The following is a 19,140-nucleotide window of genomic DNA, read 5'->3' on the forward strand; positions in this document are numbered from 1 at the left end:
CGGCCTGCCATGAGGAGATGTTGTGTATGGCTGGAGAAGAAACTCTGGACTGCAGAATGTGACATCTTAGGACAAGCGGTGCAGGCCACCAGCCATGAAAACTGAGTACATCCAGTATATAGTTAAAGGGGAAAAAAAAAAGATAAACAACCATTAGAGATGTAGACCCAACATCCTGCATTCTATGAATCAGAGACCCTTATCAGAAGTTTATGTTTGAAATTCTCCACTGAGCTATACCCCCCCCCGTTGCTATGCTGCGCGCGACCTCCCTAGCGAATAGCTAACTGCCACATCTACTTCTGTATAATGCTTGCTCAGCCTAGATAGCCACCCTATAAAAAGGAGCCATTTTAGAAGCTCGGGGCTGCAGTGCTCCCTTGCATGGGTTGCCTGCAGTCCCTGCGCAGGTTTGCAATAAAACTTATAAAATTCACTTTGGGTTTGCTGTGGTCTGTCTCCTGGGATGTAACGCAGAAAGCACCCCATTGCCAGAAGAGGAACCGAGTCCAAAAAATAAAAGTCACCAACATTTCAGCGTTACCTGGTGCCTCCCTGGAATGAGAGGCCCAGGGCTTTTTTCCTCCCTGGCTGCTTGAAGATCGGCCGCCATCTTGAATCGCATATAACCGTCCAGACCAGGAAGCCCATGACCAACAGACTACTTTATTGGAAACAAATAGTCTTTGACATCCTTCCCCCTGGGAAGGCAACTATACCCAAGACAGAAATTTGGGAAAAACTAGCCAAAATATATAAGACCACACCAGGCATCATCTTTGTGTTTGGATTCAGAACCCATTTTGGTGGTGGCAAGACAACTGGCTTTGGCATGATTTATGATTCCTTGGATTACACAACGAAACATGAACCCAAACACAGACTTGCAAGACATGGGCTGTATGAGAAGAAGAGGAGCTCAAGAAAACAGAGAAAGAGACGTAAGAACAGGAGAAGAAAGGCAAGGGACTGCAAAGGCCAGCGTTGCTGCTGGCAAAAGTGCGCTGGAGATTGGACAACTGAAGAAGTAAAGATTCTTCATGGTTTTTCATGAGAGAATTAATAAACTAAAAATTTAAAAGGAGAAGAAGAGAGAGAGAAAGGCCTGAGGAATGATGGAAGATGGAAACTTTCCATCCTTCCTGAACAAGTGAGTGTGGGATGGAAGGGTTTATTTATTGGACTCATGTAAAGGAAAAGGTTATACTGTGTGGATAGAGCATGTCAATGCTGAAAATGTATTTTGTTTGTGACATGTTCTGTATTACACCATAACAGTATCTTGTCATGGTCTAAGGAAATAAAGCATCTATGCTTGTCATTTTGTATATTAGTATAATATTTTCCAGAAATGCTTGCTCTGGGAGCTGCCATCTAGTGTACATGAAAAGAATCATAGACTTTCAGACCTTATCGGACGGCAAACTTATCCTTCTATAAGAAATCATTTCTTCTACAACGTTTGTTCCTATTAGAGCTCTAATTTTGACAAATGAATTTTTACAATCCAAACACTTCAAATATATATTGCAGTTGTCTGACTTTCCAGGAAGAAATTTTTTTTTTTTACTGGACATATTTTGTGATTCGTCTTTAGTACATTCCAGATGGTTCCTAAATGATCAGGTCACTCCCTTTCCAAACACCCACTATCTTCCCACAATCACTTTTGGAGTTTTCCCTGGCTCCCAGGCCTTCACCTCCTTCCACTTTTGACAATCAGGTCAATGTTTACTTGGAAACTGAGATCCATCACACCTCCCATCATATCTGCTTTTCCACAGTCCACCAAAGATGGTTCAGCAAGCACATTGCGAGTTTCCTCAGACCTCAGCCCTGGACTCTCCACAAACCAGGAAGGTGAGACACCTGAAGAACACCTGGGCTCTCTGACACTGCTTCACCCATGACAGCTTCAGTTCCTCCCCACCCTGTCCATGCCGACCAGAACACCAGAGCTGGAGAGGAGCTTAGGAGCACCACCATCCCCTGCGGCCTCTTTATCTAGCTGGTGGCTTGAAGCACTGAGCCTTATACTTGACTCAGCTCCAAATGTTCCCTAAAAGCCCTTTGGGTTGTTTTACATTTGTTGCAATCCTTAACTCCTCAAAGCTTTGACAAGAGTTCATTTTGGAACAATTTATAGAGATAACAGAAGAGAAACTCTTTTTTTCTTCTCTTCTAAATAGTACACTTACCTTTGACTAAAGACTGCGGAAAGTTAGGGGGCTCAGAGTAAACAGGAAGCTCCACCATAAGGAATTCATATCCCCAGTCCTCTAGATCCCTGGAAAAGAAATTCCTGTTGCATTTCTAGCCATTATCAAGAATCTCCTATCAGGTGGGTACCAGACTTATAGAGGTGAGCACTGCATATGTTATATGAATGTCTAATTACCATACTGTACACATGAAACTAATATAATATTTTGTAACAACAACTATAATTATAAAGGCAATTTTTTAAGAATCTCCTTGTCTGTGTCCTCCTGACTTGAATCCCATCTGTTCCCTTGCCCCTGTGTCCCTATGAGATTGCAAGACACCCAGAACCAGATGCTACATTTATACCTTACAGTCCAAAGAACAAAGCCCCATGTAGAATGGACACTGTCATATTGAACAATAATGTTCTTGGCTACTCTGAGCCATTAAACAACTGTTCAGAACACGAGCTTTAAACAAAAGTTCAAATCCTAATATATGACCTTGGAACTTTTTGTAATGCTCCTATGATGAAATTTTCACATATGCAGCCAATCTTATAAGATTGTTGTGATGAATACATCAGATAACAAATGCATTATAAATAAATAATGCCAATAATTTATATCATTTATCATCATCAACAGCACAATGAGGACATGGAAGTTACCTCATGTAAGTTTATTTTGAAGATTAAATGAAAAAACGTAGGTTAAAAAGACTGGCCATGTTGCTGGTATTTAATAAATGTAAGCTTTTTTTCTTCTTTCAGAAAATGGATGCTATTATAAATTACACTGGCAACAATTTTTAAGATCAGTTGACTAATGTGATTAAAAATAAAGTTAACTACAAACCACAGCACAATATAAATTTACAAATTATTGGCATATTCAAATAAAATAGCCTTAATTCTAAAATTGTCTCAAACTCAATTAAATTAACTTTGATTTTTCTGGAGACACTTTATGTATAAAAGTGTTATGTGGTACGGAGGTGTAGTGGAAAGAGAAAGTAATTTGTCTCAGAAGACCTGAGCTTTTATTCATATGATGTCAGGCAGGACACACAACCCCCTCAGTGCCCCATCTGCAAAGTGGGAGTTATAATAGGTCTTGTACATTATTATATAGGGTACTGAGGTGCAAATCAAATAGCTGAAAACATATTGTAAACTGTAAGTAATTATTTAGGAATTAGTTATTATGAGGGGATGCAACCATAATGCAATTTAAATTTTACATGAGAATTTAATTTTCTAAATAATTTTTTTAATTATATATGGAAGTTTTAGAAAATAAAGTTAGAGCTGTAATCTAATATCATAAATCTCTATTATCTTTATGTTGACCTACCAGAGTCCTTATCTAACCTCTCCTTATGGGGAAAAAGGTATATTAGGAAATGAGTCAATGATTGAGTTATTAAAAGAAAAATTTTAAAAGAGGGTATAACTATGATTTTCATACAAGCATCATATGAAATATCATCAAAGATTTTTATTTAGGTCAGTAATTAATGAGGGAGCAGGTAAGATGTCACAACTGGTCAAAGGAGATTTAAAATAAAAGCATGTTTAACATGAGGTAAAGGAAGGCTTAAATGAGTTTACTTACAAATAGATGCAAAAACTTCTCCACAGGCAACAACCAATTGCACTCTAACAGACACAACAAATGTGCAACATGGAGAAAATCATTTGCATTAATATCAGTGTTATACAGCTTAAAACATTGTCAAATAGCTCAAAGAGAAGGAAAGAAAAAGACAATCTCAGTGGGTGAGCTAGTCAAGACACCCACAAATATACTGCTCACAAAAATTAGGGGATATTTTATAGCTTCATATTCATTTTGAAATATCCCCTAATTTTTGTGAGCAGTATATAGATCTATGTCCATTTAAAAGGTTTTTTTTACAATTTTTCTTAACAGAACAGTAAAAAAAAAAAAAGACAACAGGCTGAAAAATGGAGTCACTTACGCTAAGCCCCACATCACCAAACTGAGACTTCATTTCATTACAATTTCAACTCTCCCAGAAATGAGATTGTCAGCCATTCAATCAGGAATGTCCTGATCAGCACTACCTAGGAAATCTACCTGATTAGGTCCCTGCCACCCCTAAAGGAAATAACTTTGCAACGATCAACCCACTTTTCCTGCCTAGTATAACTTCCTTGTTCCTGCTCCCTTCCGCCTGTGAGTCTCATTTTGTATAGCTCCTCAGAGCTCCTTTGTACCTGCTAGAGTAAATGCTGCCCAAGTCATTGATTATTGGATAAAGCCAGTAAGATCTTTAAAATTAACTCAGATGAATGTTGTTTTTTACCAGAGTTAAAAAGTAGGTTAAGCCAATGACTAATTACTTATTAGATCAATGCTAAGTACTTTCTATGTGTTTACAGGACTGACCAAGATGGGAAAAGTAGAGTGTCACTTATACATTCGAACATCAAGACACTTAAATTTTGGTTACAGAGCTACAGAAAGTGAACAGGCAATAGACAATTCTGCCTTCCCTTTCTTCTACCTTTAATCATTTTCCTCCACCCTAAGAATGTTCTGGTCCACCAATTCAGAGCCCCTTAATGCCCTTACCTAAGGAAGGCTGCCTGTAGCAATCAAACACCAATAGCAAGTGACCTGCAGGGGTCCTAGCAATTTCCAAACAGAGCTTTTTTTTGAAGCTCCTTTTAAAGAATCTCTGTGAATGGTCCTGTAGTTGTTTGTAAGGCATTTCAACACTGTGAAGGTCACAACAACAGGCCAGGAGTACTGTCTCTTCAAGCAGCTCAAAGACAGAGGTTTTGTATGAACAGGGGAGGTAGGAGAGAGTGGCAAGGAGAGGAATAGCTAGCCCTTAGTTTTCAGTGAGAAAAGAAACTCTTTATCATCGCCACCATCATCATCATTACCAGCAGCTTCAACAGTAGCAAAATCAGACTGAAAGTACAAAGCTTGATGCAGTTATAAAATCTGGGGAATAGCTTTGAATGTATCTGCTCACTTCAGACAACAATATCTGGGGAGTAAAAGGGATCAGCCAAAACATTTTAAATGTATTTAGCTGGACCATTTCCAGTTATCTTCAAACACATTTTCTAAGTTCGAATAAAATAAACAAAATGACCATACACTTTATAAAAATGGGAATCTCTGTAGCATGTTTTGAATACATTTAATAAGATTAAAAACATACCTTTGCTGTTTCCAATGATTTTATTCATTTGTTGTTATTATATGATGTCACATGATACATGTGGTCAATCATTAGCTCTGATCTGAAGCCCAATATTTGGGCAGGAATGTAATCTCCTAAATTACAACATGGTTCCAAGAGGAAAATAGGGACATGCTTTCCATTAGCGCATTTTATGATAATTTCCCAGAATGCCCTGAGTAAAAAGTGGAGTGTTCATACTTATAAAAGAGATCCCTGATTCTTAGATTGGGAAATAATTGACTTTTGAAGTTGAAAAGTGAATTTTCTTTTTTTTTTGTGTGTGTGTGTGTGTGTGTGTGTGTATTTTTCTGAAGTTGGAAAGGGGGAGGCAGTCAGACAGACTCCCGCATGCGCCCGACCTGGATCCACCCGGCATGCCCACCAGGGGGTGATGCTCTGCCCATCTGGGGTGTCACTCTGTTGCAACCAGAGCCATTCTAGCGCCTGAGACAGAGGCCACAGAGCCATCCTCAGCGCCCGGAAAAGTGAATTTTCAAGATTATAAAATCCTCGTTAGGTTATTCTGGCAGCACAGAGTTTTATATGGGTTGTTGACTCGCTGATCAATTCACTGATATCATTCAGTAATTAAGAAAATATTTTTTGAGCAGAAATTATGTTCCAAATAGGAGTTAGGGATATAGCTGAATGACACTGTCATTACTGTCAAGAAGATAGAAAACTTGTTTACAGGGCCAGACGAATCATGGTAACAAGCAAAGGGAGTCTACATACCACACAGACCTTGAGGTTGAAGAAACGAGAGCTCAGACATAGATCCGGAGGAAATCGGGACACAGACAGAGAAATATGCAGGAACATGTAGATTATAGTCAGAGATTAATCCAAAATTTTAAGCATTTGACATCATTAAAGTAGCAGCACTTGAACATAGTTTGAGGAGTTAAAACAGCCAAGCAACAGTGCACCGTCCCTGTAAGTAGCACAAAGGCAACAGTTTTGCATGAACAGAGAAGGCAGAAGACAGAGACTGGGAGGGAACTAATAGGCAGTAAGAAAAAAGAAGGTTTATGTGCATTGTATGTTTTTCCTAAGAAATAGTAAATTTGACTCCCACCCTCCAAAATTAAAGTCTTTAATGGATCAGATTTATTTTACTCGTTTATCATCATATCTACTTTCTACTCACCTATGCACTTGAAAATTTATCCTCACTGCCTTAAATGAGCAATGAAGAAAGGGACATGGAGCCCATGAGCTGGCTGGTTGGTTTAGGGGCAGAAGAATCACACCCAAGTCATAATCCCATTGAGGAGAAAAAAAAAATTAAGACAGGAGTTTCTTATCTACCTCCCACATGTGCCAAAATATTCCCAAAATGGAAAAAGAGGGTCATTAAGGACATTGAGAGCATTGCCATATACCCCTGAAAGTCCAGGTGCCCAAAACCTACCTGCAGGAGATGAGATGAGGAGCAGGAAAGCAATGAAATCACAAAATGACTATGGTCATGCCCACCCATCTTTTAACCCAAAATTTCCTCCCCTGTTGAGACCCTCTCTTTGCCATCAAAATCTAATCTCTTGAAATTTTCTGCTATGATCACAAAGATTTAAATTACAAGGCTTTCTGTGCCAGAAGTATTTGAGATTTAACCTGCAAATTTACAGTAGAGAGAGATGCTCTGTCGCTTTTAAGCTATATACCTATTTGTTACTTCCTCTTTCTCCTTCCTACCCGGACTCTCAAGGGGAGATTCCAACTGGTCTGTCTAGGCCAGTGGGTCTCCCCGATGGCTGCTTATTAGGTTCACCAGGAAGCTTGGTGATCCTGTTCCTGTCCCCCAAATATTCTGATTTAATTGCTTGCATGTTTTAAAATATCCCCAGGAGACTGCATTTTGTATTCAGGTTTGAGAATGGTTGGTCTAAGTCAGTCTGCACAGAATATTTCCCAGGGCATGTAGTGCTGACTGCTGCTGTCAGCCACCCTGTACCCACAAAGACTCGGTCTTACATGAAACTGACACCACAGTCAGTTTCTACAGTAGTTACTACTACTGCTCTGCCAGAAGTAGAAAAAAAGTAGGTCCTTGAGATCGTTACTGATGCCATCTCCAGGTTCTCTGGAGCTTCTCTTCTCCTTCTCCTTCTTCTTCTTCCCCTTCCCCTTCTCCTTACCCCTCTCTTCCCCTCTCCTCCCCCTCCCCCCACCTTCTCCTCCTCAGTCTTCTCCTCCTCCTCTTTCTCTTCCTCTTCTTTTTTCAAACAGTAGGAATATTCTGCCACTTGTAACAAGGAGCACCTAAGTAGGTCAGTGGTATACCATAATAACAAACTTCAACATTTCAGATGCTAAACATACCTAAAGTTTATTTTTTTTACCCCAAATCCAAGGCAGGCTAAATAATCTGCTTCCATTTGGTAGATATGACAACTGGGACACATCCCTCTCAAGGCAGAAGTATGTGATGGAAAGAAATATGTGATTTTATGTGTCAATTTAGCTAGGTCATGTTGCTCAGCTGTTTGGTCAAACACTAGATGTTGCCATGAAAGTATGTTATAGATGTGATTAACATTTACAATCAGTTGACTTTAAGTAAGGGAAATTACCCTCAATAATTTGGGTCGGCATTATCCAATCAGTTGAAGGCCTTAGAGCAGGGGTCGGGAACCTATGGCTTGCGAGCCAGATGTGGCTTTTTTGATGGCTACATCTGGCTCACAGACAAATCTTTAATAAAAAAATAATAACATTAAAAATATAAAACATTCTCATGTATTACAATTCATTCATTTTCTACCACTCATGTTCATGGTTGCAGGTGGCTGGAGCCAATCACAGCAATCCTCTGGGACAACAATAAATTTTTATTGGATGATGCATAATGTACACAGGTCATTGTGAGGTCAGAAAGTAAACTTCCCTCCTTTTAGTCAAGTAGTCAGCTAGCTAGTTGCAGAAACCCTTTTGACGAAGAAGATAGCTAAAAGAAAAAAAAATGAGGAATATCGTACTTCACAGCAGGAATGGACCTTTGTGGAGAGAGCAGGTTCTGTAGTGTGTCTAATATGCAATGATAAAATTGCATTGATGAAACAATCAAATATAAAGCGGCACTTTGACACATGCCATACTACATTTGCATTGAAATATCCAGCGGGGGACAGCAAGAAGAAAGCATGTCAAGAGCTACTGTGCAGAGTGCAAGCTAGTCAGCAGCAACTCCATGTTTGGACCCAGCAAGGTGACTGGAATTCGGCTAGCTTTGCAGGTGCTTTAGCAATTGTGAGAAACGGAAAGCCATTCACAGATGAAGAGTATGCCAAAACATTCATGCTTTATGTTGCCAATGAGTTGACGACTTTTCGGATAAAGACAAAATAATCAAATGAATAAAAGACATGCCTCTGTCAGTAAGAACTGTTCATGATCATACCATCATGATGGCAAATCAAATTGAGGCAACACAAGTGAAGGACATAAATGCAGCACCATTCTTTTCTCTAGCTTTGGATGCCATTTATCCCAGTTCAGCGTGATTGCAAGGTATGCTGTTGGTGACACACTACGTGAGGAAAGTCTTGCTCTTTTGCCTATGAAAGAGACAACAAGAGGGGAGGATTTATTCAAGTCTTTCACTTGAGTTTGCTAAAGAGAAAAATCTACCAATGGATAAACTTATTTCAGTGTGTACTGATGGTGCTCCGTGCATGGTGGGGAAAAACAGAGGATTCATAGCACTTCTTTGTGAACATGAAGAGACCCATCCTAAGTTTTCACTGCATCCTACATCAGGAGGCACTTTGTGCTCAGATGTGTGGCGAGCAGCTTGGTGAGGTGATGTCGCTGGTCATTTGGGTAGTCAACTTTATTGTTGCCAGAGCTTTAAATGATTGCCGGTTTAAAACACTGCTGGATGAAGTTGGGAATAATTCTCCTGGTCTGCTTCTGCACAGCAATGTGCATTGGTTGTCAAGAGGGAAGGTGCTCAGCTGTTTCGCGGCTTGTCTGAGCAAAATCCGGACTTTTCTTGAAATGAAAAACATTGGGTATCCTGAGTTAGCTAACACTGAGTGGCTCCTGAAGTTCTGCTATCTCATGAACATGACTGAACATCTGAACCAGCTCAATGTGAAGATGCAAGGCATTGGAAATACAGTCTTATCCCTTCAACAAGCAGTATTTGCATTTGAAAACAAGCTGGAACTCTTCATTGCCGACATTGAAACAGGTCATTTACTACACTTTGATAAACTGGGAGAGTTTAAAGATGCATGCACAGCAAGTGACCCTGCTCAACATCTTGATCTCCAGCAGTTAGTGGGCTTCACATTTAGTCTCCTGCAGTCATTCAAAGCATGCTTTGGAGAATTTTGTGAGCACACTCATCTTTTTAAGTTCATCACCCATCCACACGAGTGCGCAGTGGACAGCGCCGACCTGAGTTACATCCCCGGTGTCTCCGTCAGAGATTTTGAGCTACAAGCTGCTAACCTGAAGGCCTCAGACATGTGGCTGAATAAGTTTAAGTCATTGAATAAAGATTTGGAAAGACTTGCACGACAGTAAGCAGAGTTGCCGAGCAAACACAAGTGGCGAGAAATGAAAAAACTTCAACCCATGGACCAGCTGAGATTGTCAAAACTTGGAACACGCTTCCCATCACATACCACACACTGTAGTGTGTGAGTATTGCTGTACTGACAATGTTTGGCTCTATGTATGCATGTGAGCAGTCTTTCTCACATCTAAAGAACGTTAAGACCAACTTACGATCACATTTCACGGGTGGAAGTCTCAATGCCTACATGAAGCTTAACCTCACCACATATCAACCAGACTACAAAGCCATCAGCAAAACCATGCAGCACCAGAAGTCGCATTAATGGTAAGAAGTACTGTATTCATCATTGGTTAGCAACAGCATAACAATGTTATTAAAAAGAATTTAGAGACTTATTGTACTTTAAAAGTGTTGGTCTTACATAAAATGCACACATTTATTTGTATTTAGTGTTAAACATATTGTATGGCTCTCATGTAATTACATTTTAAAATATGTGGCGTTCAAGGCTCTCTCAGCCAAAAAGGTTCCTGACCTCTGCCTTACAGCTATAAAGTAAGGTTTCCTGGAGGAGAAACTCTGCCTCAAGATTATAACAGAAATCCTGCATAAATTTCCAGCCTTCTGGCCTCTCTCTTTCTCAATCTTTCTCTCTCTCTCTCTCCCCCATATATATATATATATTATATATATACATACATAAAATATTTCTGTGTGTGTGTTGGTGTTTTTGTATGTGTTGATATGTATTGTGTCAGTTCTGTTTCTTTGGAGAACCCTTGCTAATACAGATTTTGGCCTAATAATGGTTCTTGAAAAGCAGAATCTTATGAATGAGTGTTCCAAATTGGTTCTGGGGTCTCTGCAATTCATTCTTCAATCCAATGAGATTTTAAAGGCACTAATGACTCTTTAAGTAATAAAGAGGGCACTGACAGATCATGGGATGATGTCACAATAGAAATATGCAAAATACAAGTGGTCCCTCATCTATCGTGGGGGTTAGGTTTCAGAACCCCCCCTCCTCGTGATAGGCGAAAATCCACGCAGTAGCTACCTTATAATTTATTTTATTATTTGTATATATTTGAAGGCTTTTTAAGGCTCCCCACACTCTTATAAACCTTTGCCACACTTATTTTGCTTATGTTACTGCAAAAATAATTAAAATAATAAATATATAAAAATACCTATATACCACAAAATCCCATGATAGAGCAAAAAATTCATGATACACAATTAGATATACACAATTTAAAAGTCCACGATACAGTGAGACCATGAAAAGTGAACCACAATATGGCGAGGGATGACTGTATCACCACTGGATACTCCTAATCAAATACTTACAAGAAGCAAGGTTCTTGGTTATCATGTATTTGCTATGTTAGAACATTTCTGTCAAACAACAAATATAATGCAATGGGCTACTTACTACTAATTATGCTGGACAATGTGGTGAAATAAAAGGTTAACTCAGAGATTCAAACTCCCAGCTCAATAAACACATAAATAACCTGAAAGATTCTTGGTCTTCCCTGAAAAAAACCAAAACCCTACACCCACCCAATAACCAGAGAAATAAGATTTTTGAAAACCAAACCTGTGTAAGAGAGCTATTAATGTTATAAAAGGCCCAGTGAAAGCCACTGGAACTGCCTCTACCCAAGAATATAGCAAACAAAAGAAATACTGTATTCCCGGAGGGATTGCAGAGTTTAGTGCGAACAACAGGGACTTGAAAAGTGAAGGGCTGGGGATTCATCCCCAGTGTATCCCTATTCCGCTTGCCCATTGGCCCGTGCAGAAAACAGAGGGATCGTGGAGAACCATGGTGGATCATCATGAACTTACCCAGGGGTGACTCTAACTGCAACTGCTGTCTGGGTGTGATTTTATTACTTGAGTAAAGGTATGTGTCCCCTCGTACCTAGTGTGCAGCTGTTGATCCGGAGAATGCTTTCTTCTAGGTCCTTGTTAGTAAAGACAACCAGAGCCATTTGCTTTCAGCTGGCAAGGCCTCCCTACCTTAGGGGCATTATCAGCTTTCCAACTCCATGTCATCACTTAGGGTCCTTGATTGCCTTTCCCTTCCACAGGTATTACACTGGTCATGGCACCAATGGTATTATGCTAATTGGATTTAGCAAGAAGTAGCAACTACTCCAGCCTCATTGGTAAGACACTTGCATGTCAGCAGATGGGAAATAAATGCAACAAAAAATCAGAGGCCTTAAGTTCAGTGACATTTCTAGATGTCCAATGACGTGGGGGTATCCTGAGATATCCTTTCTAAGGTGAAGGATAATTTGTTGCATGTGGATTCTACAGGCCAAAAAAAGAAAAAGAAAGAAGACACAACACTTCATGGGCCTCCGGATTTTAGAAGCAACATATTCTTCTTTGGGGTTGGTTACTCCAGCCCATTCCTAAGCAACCTGATAAACTGCTAGTTCTGACTGGTGTTCAGAAGAAAGGCTTCCCAGCAGGTTCAGATTACCATGTAAACTGCTCTGCCCACAGTTGACAGTTCTCATCAACTGGGATCTGACCCTGCAGATCCCATGGTGCCTGAGGTGTCAGTGGCAGAGGGAGTGCTGTTCAGAGCATTTGGTAGCTGTAGGTAAATCACAGTGCAGACCCTTGTGATTTGGGAGCAAATTCCTGCTTATCCTCTGCAGATATGACTCTCCTTTTTGAGAAACAGCATGCTGCATGCTACAGAGGCTGAACACTAGCTATGGGCCACTAAGTTATGATGCAACCTAAGCTGTCTGTCATCAATTAACTATTGTCTGATTGACTAAGCCAGGGGACCCCAAACTACGGCCTGTGGGCTGCATGCGGCCCCCTGAGGCCATTTATCCAGCCCGCCACATTTCCGGAAGGGGCACCTCTTTCATTGGTGGTCAGTGAGAGGAGCACAGGATGCATCCACATCCTGTGCTCCTGGAGTACTGTATGTGGCAATGGCGCTCACGTACAGTACTACTTCCAGTGACGCAGGATGCATGCATCATGGCTCCAGAAGCACGTCATATCACTTGTTACGGCTGGCAATGACAAATATGGAACCAGACATTGACCATCTCATTAGCCAAAAGCAGGCCCATAGTTCCCATTGAAATACTGGTCAGTTTGTTTATTTAAATTTACTTGTTCTTTATTTTAAATATTGTATTTGTTCCCATTTTGGTTTTTTACTTTAAAATAAGATATGTGCAGTGTTCATAGAGATTTGTTCATAGTTTTTTTATAGTCCGGCCCTCCAACGGTCTGAGGGACAGTGAACTGGCCCCCTGTGTAAAAAGTTTGGGGACCCCTGGACTAAGCTATGAAGTTGAGTGTGTACAGTGGCTCTCCACCACCAGATGGAGATGGTACACATGAGAGCCTGCTCCTGCAGGCCCGGGAGGCACAAGGAAGTTACGTGAGAAAGCGGCCCGGTTGCTCATCACCCCCACCCACTGCACTACCCTCTCTTTTCCCACATATAATGCCTAAAATCAGCTGACCGAGGAAAAGAAAACTCAGAAATTACCCTCAATAATGTGGCTGGGCCTCACCCAATTAGCTGAAGAGCAAAAAGAGGATCATTTGGAGAAGAAGGAATTTTGCAAGCCAATTCTTCTAAATATCTTTAAATATAGATAGAGATAGAGACATAGGTAGATGTGTATATACATATACATATATACACATATATAGATATATATATATATATGGCAACACACATATATACATGCACATATAGGAGAGAGAGAGCTTGCCTCATAGGCATAAGACAGTATAATTTAGTGGTTTCTATATGGATTTAATCAAATGATATAACTTCTCTTAAGCCTCTACATTCTAATAAAATGAGAATGATGATACCACTGGGTGCTTAAAAGGCTTAAGTGAAGAAATTTGTGTGACATTTAGCTCTCTAAACTGATAGTCATTAAGCAAGCTTTGGTCTAGCATTCTTGATTGTAACTAAAGGCAAAGTTAGTTAGGTGCCAAAATTAGGTGCTCACAAGAGCTAGTTGAATGGGAGATCAGGTGATGGTCTGTGGCATCTCCATGGGGTCACTGGTGTCCTGGGCTAGATGAAGTCTCCTGAAATTTTCTAGTTTTATTATTTATTTTCTATGGATGTGCACCCCACCCCACCCCACATACACACACACCATGCACATATATTATATTCTAGCTTCTCCCTGCATCTCCAGAGTGTCTATGAACTTGGGCAGCAGGCCTTCTGTAGATGTCCATTCCCTGTGAGAACAGTCCTCTTGGTGCCCTGGGTCAACTGTACGAAGGATAACAAGGGATGTGGTGATGGGGGGATGAGGTGAGCTGAGCCCTGCCTGTGCTTGCCCCAGCCCTAGCCTTTGGTGTTCTCTGGAGCCAGGAAGAGCAGAAGTAGGAGGAGAGAACTGGAAATGGTACCAGAAAACAGCTAGGTTTGGAAGGACCAGTAAGGAAATGAAAGCAGTAACACAAGGAGTGGGGGTGGGGGAAGATGTAGCTGTCCCTCGATTGTTGGCCCAAGTTAACATTCTTTTAAATCCTTTAAAAAAGGGGGGGGTCACTTTATTAGACAATGGATACTGCTTTCAATTCTCCCATGGCAAGAAAAACAAAAGCAATAGATTCATTCCTGGATTTGCCAAATCACAGGAAAGCTCCTAAGAAGGATAATCTGATTCCCAAGCAGCATTATAGAAAACATCAGAATGAATGAAATTGAAGCCTGAATGCAAACATCTGTGGAATTTTTTCTTAGAGGAAGAAAAAAAAAAGTGAGATTAAGACCCACAGTATCTGAAAGATTGAGTTAATAACAATAAAAAGTATTTACCAGAGTTTTGTAACATAATGGTCCTCGCACATGTCACAGATTTTCTGAAACATCAACATCCTTGAGAAACTACAATGTTTACTCCGCATTTAATATGCAGGTAAGATACCCGTGAGTATTGTTCTTGCCTTCCCAGACCTCTTTCATTTCTCTTCTGCTGCAGAAACCTTCTTTCCTGTAAGAATCCACTCAGGGGTTCCGTTGGGGCTGCCCTGACACCAGAAGGGTGCTTTTGCAACAGAAGTCAACGACAGCCCTTGAGCCTCTGGCCAGAGTGAGTGCTCAGAAAAGGGCACATGAGGGCAATCAGAGCCTTCCCTTTGGTTTGATAGACTTAGGAAGAGAGCAGGGGGCTTTCTGCTTCTCCAGGCTCATGAGGGCTGAGAGGATCGTAAATCCCAGAGAGGCTTGGAGTCGTCCTGGCCGCCACAGGTGGGTGCCTGCTAAGACCAGAGCTAATGACAAGGAGAAGAATCAGCATCGAGACGTAAAGAGAGACTGAGCTCTGACAACAGCTTTCCAACAGGGAGTGTGCTTTCTTCGTCCCTAAGGAAGCCTCTGAGTGACCAGCGCCAATAAGAAAGCAGTGTGAAATGCCTTCCTTGTTAGCCTCCTGAGGTGGGTCCAGGCGGGACAAGAGGAATAAACCTTCCTGTCCCTATAATAGAGCCCAGTAGCCAGCATGGCTCCCCAAGGAGCTCCCTGCTCTGACACACGGGGCACCCTCTGTCTCTGTCAGGAACCAGACGGCAACTGCACCATAGACTTGTTCTCCTTTCCTCCTTTAAATGGGGGTTTTTAGTAAAAGGTCTGTTCAGATAAAGTCTTACTTAATTGAGGCCACATAAAAGGACATGTCCCAAAATTCCCCTGCATCTTCCAAGTCTTTCAATCATAAGCATCAGCACAGTGTCTAAAGAAGCTATCATAGGTATAGTCACAGGAAGGAGAGGTAGTGACAAATGTGCACTTAACCCTAAAACTGGCCTTCTTATGAAGAGCTTATCATGATTGTCTTAAATGGAAGCTTAAACTGGTGTGTGTGTGTGTGTGTGTGTGAGAGAGAGAGAGAGAGAGAGAGAGAGAGAGAGAGAGAGACAACCATGTTTGGCACAGGCTCCAGAATCCCTAAACCCATGACACTTGAAGGCAGAAGGATGAAAGCCAATGGGCTTGGGAGGGGGGAAGTGGAGTAGTCAAGTGACAATTTCCATCGCAAAAATCAAGGTCTGTATTGAGGTCAAAGCACAAATGGAGCAGCCAGCATACTTGAAATTGGGCTCCAAGGCAATTCAATTAGTCCCAGCCCAGTGTGAGAGCCAGGGAGAAAAGGCACCAAGCAAAAGGCAAAAGTAAGGTAGCATTCAAACATATTACTAAAACCAAATCAAGTGGGGTAAGAGAGGGATGCTTTAATGCTTATGAAAATCTGAAACTAGAAATTAAAATGTATCCTATGACCTCTAGCTGAATAGCCATTCTTATAAAAGGGGAGGGAAAAGATAAAGAAGAATCGAAAAGCAGACCTGAGGCCACCTTTTAGTGCTGCCATGTGTTCATGCAAGTTATTGGCCTTGGCTGGTTGGCACAGTGGTAGGGCATCAACCTGACCTATGGAAGTCCCTGGTTAGATTCCCAGTTAGGGCACACAGAAGAGGCGACCACCTGTTTCTCCACTCCTCCCCCTCTCCCTTGTCTCTCTCTCCCTTCCGCTCCTGTAGCCCTGGCTCAATTGATTCAAGAGCATTGGCCTCCAAGCACTGAGGATGGCCCTTGGGAGCCTTTACCTCAGGCACTAAAAATAGTTCAGTTGCAGGCACGGTCCCAGTTGGGCAGAGCATTGGCCCCAGGGGTTTCCAGGTGGATCCTGGTTGGCATGCATACAAGAATCTGTCTCTCAATCTCCCCTCCTCTCACTTAAAAAAAAAAAAAAAGAAGTTATTTAAATGTCTAGCCCCACCCCCTTTTGTGAACAACATGTAAAGTGAGGATAATGGTGCCTACAGTACAGGACTAAAGAAATAAATGTCAGCGCACATGAAAAGTGTCCAGTATAGTCTCTGGTAGGCAGAAAATTCAAAAAATATGAGCTCTCCTCTTCCTCTCCTTGTACTCTGGCTATGTTCCCAAGGCTCAGGCCAGGACTTCGACGTAATAGTGAAAGGCATATGCCCTGATTCTGAAACAAGACTATGATGCCAATGGACACGTGTCACAACCTCATGTGTGTGTATTACAAATGGCGGCTGGAGGGCTAGGAGACCATTGATCCCTCCTGGAAAGGAAGGGTGTGGATGGGCCGATCAGGCACAAGCAGTAGCCCACCTGCCATGCTGGCATCACCTTTTACTGGGGCCCCAGTTGTCCCATGGCTACCAATTTTATGTTCACAACAAGCAACTCATGGGGCTTAAGTAGAATTGCAGAGTGAGAACCATCCATAGCAAATACCTCTTTTACAAAACCATATGCTGGGCCCCAGGCCAAACAGCAGGACTTATGCCTGCCTCTGATTTTCTTGAATCAGCTGCTAGGGGCTTTGCAGCTCTGCTCCCCAGGTTTCTGGTAAGGCAGCTTAAGTCTTCAAACCGCTGTGACTGTGCAGAGACAAAGGAATGGCAGGTTTGCCAAGCTACTTCCAGGGTGCTCTGTCTCTGAACGGGGTGTGGTGGGGGCAGGAGAGCAATGGTTCTTGCACACACAGCTATGTAGATACAGATCGTGAAGGCCTTAGAGTAGGGGGTGCCATGCAGAAATAGAGGGATGGGCAGTTACTATTTTCTAATAACTTAATGTTCTCATTTCAAAAGTAATGGATATCTGATGTAGAAAACTTAAAACCATGTGTTAGGGTAATGAACATTAGCTCCTATAACAAACAGCCTCAAAATTACAGTGGGTTAACAGACTAAAAATGCATTTTTCACTCACACGAAGTTGAACAAAGATGTTCCTAGGCAGGTGACTCTTTTTGGTGACTCCCCTTCAAGCAGTGACTCAGGGATCCAGGATTTTTCCATCTGGCTTTGCTGCTGTTCTCAGGCCTTCTCAGAGTCTTCAGGTAGATTCTTTGTATCATTTGACCTGTCAATAAGCAGAGAGAGACAGAAAGAGAGGGTTTCTCAGGATTTTCTAAAGCCAGGCCTACAAATACACTCCCCTTTTCTATATTCCATTAACCAGAATTGATCTCATGGCCAATGTACACGGTTTTCCAGTAAGGAGACTGAGAAACACTGTTTTCCTGTGAGCCTAGAAGGAACATGACATGGTGTGGCTAACACGGCTCTGCCTCTGCCACACCGCTGAACAAGTACACCAGGCACAAGAGATATAGATATTTGCAAATATACAATATAATATACTTGCAAAATAGCATCCTACAATGTAGACAGTTTCATAGCATACCCTTTTTTAACTTTGCAACTTAACTATAAATATTTCTCATTAACCCAATTTTAAGAGGCTGCATAGTATTCTTCCACATGCGTTACCATAATTAATTTTGCAATCTGTAGTGAGACTGTTTCTACTCTAGTTGCTAGATGGTTTTCTTTGATAAACTGCAATGTAACATAAACATGCATAATATTTCTGATGATTTCTCAGGATAAATTCCCAGAAATGAAACTTGTAAATCAAAAGTAAGCACATTGTTTTCTGGGTTGATACAGTGACTTCCCAATGCTTCCTTTCCTAGGATTTTACTGTGGGAAGTTTCATCTCCATGGCAATATTAAGTTCTTTGCAGACCATTCTAACTTTCTAGTGGTGTCCTTGCTAAAAGTGTGATACTGATGAAGGAAACATGCTGTTCTCTATCCTTTTCCTTCTTCATATTTGGGGTGCCGCGATTTCCTATCTCTGCCCTGTTACCCTACCATAGCAGGGGAAAAATCCCATGAGGATGTGAAACAGGACACTGGGCAGAGAATCAGAAAAACTAAGCTGAGATCTTGTCTTGGTATTTTTCAACCAATATGCTACACTTGCCTTATAGAATCTGTTTTCCCATCTGTTGAAAGAAGCATTAGGACCAGATAACCTCTAAGTCCCCAAATCATAAGACAGAGAGCCCTAGATTTTAAAGTCCTAAGACCAGGACTGGAGGCTTGGTTCTGTCATGGGCATGTTGAGTAAACCTGGAGAGTCACTACCCCCTTGATTACCAGTCTTCCTACCCATAAATGAGGAATTCAGCCCAGATGCAATTCAAATTTTTTTTTTTTTTAAGTCTGATTCCAGAACTCCTATGCAAAGCTTAGGCAAAGACCTGACACACAGTAGGGTACAATAAATGTTTATTGACTATCTTCTCTTCAAGCCCCTCTAT

General features: G+C 41.3%; 1 pseudogene; it reads left to right on the forward strand.

Annotated features, from left to right (window-relative positions):
- Window positions 1-619: 619 nt before the first annotated feature.
- Window positions 620-1,031, forward strand: LOC136319269 (small ribosomal subunit protein eS24-like; annotated as a pseudogene).
- Window positions 1,032-19,140: the final 18,109 nt, after the last annotated feature.

Source organism: Saccopteryx bilineata, chromosome 1 (genome assembly GCF_036850765.1).
Source record: "Saccopteryx bilineata isolate mSacBil1 chromosome 1, mSacBil1_pri_phased_curated, whole genome shotgun sequence".
NCBI classification, from domain to species: domain Eukaryota; kingdom Metazoa; phylum Chordata; class Mammalia; order Chiroptera; family Emballonuridae; genus Saccopteryx; species Saccopteryx bilineata.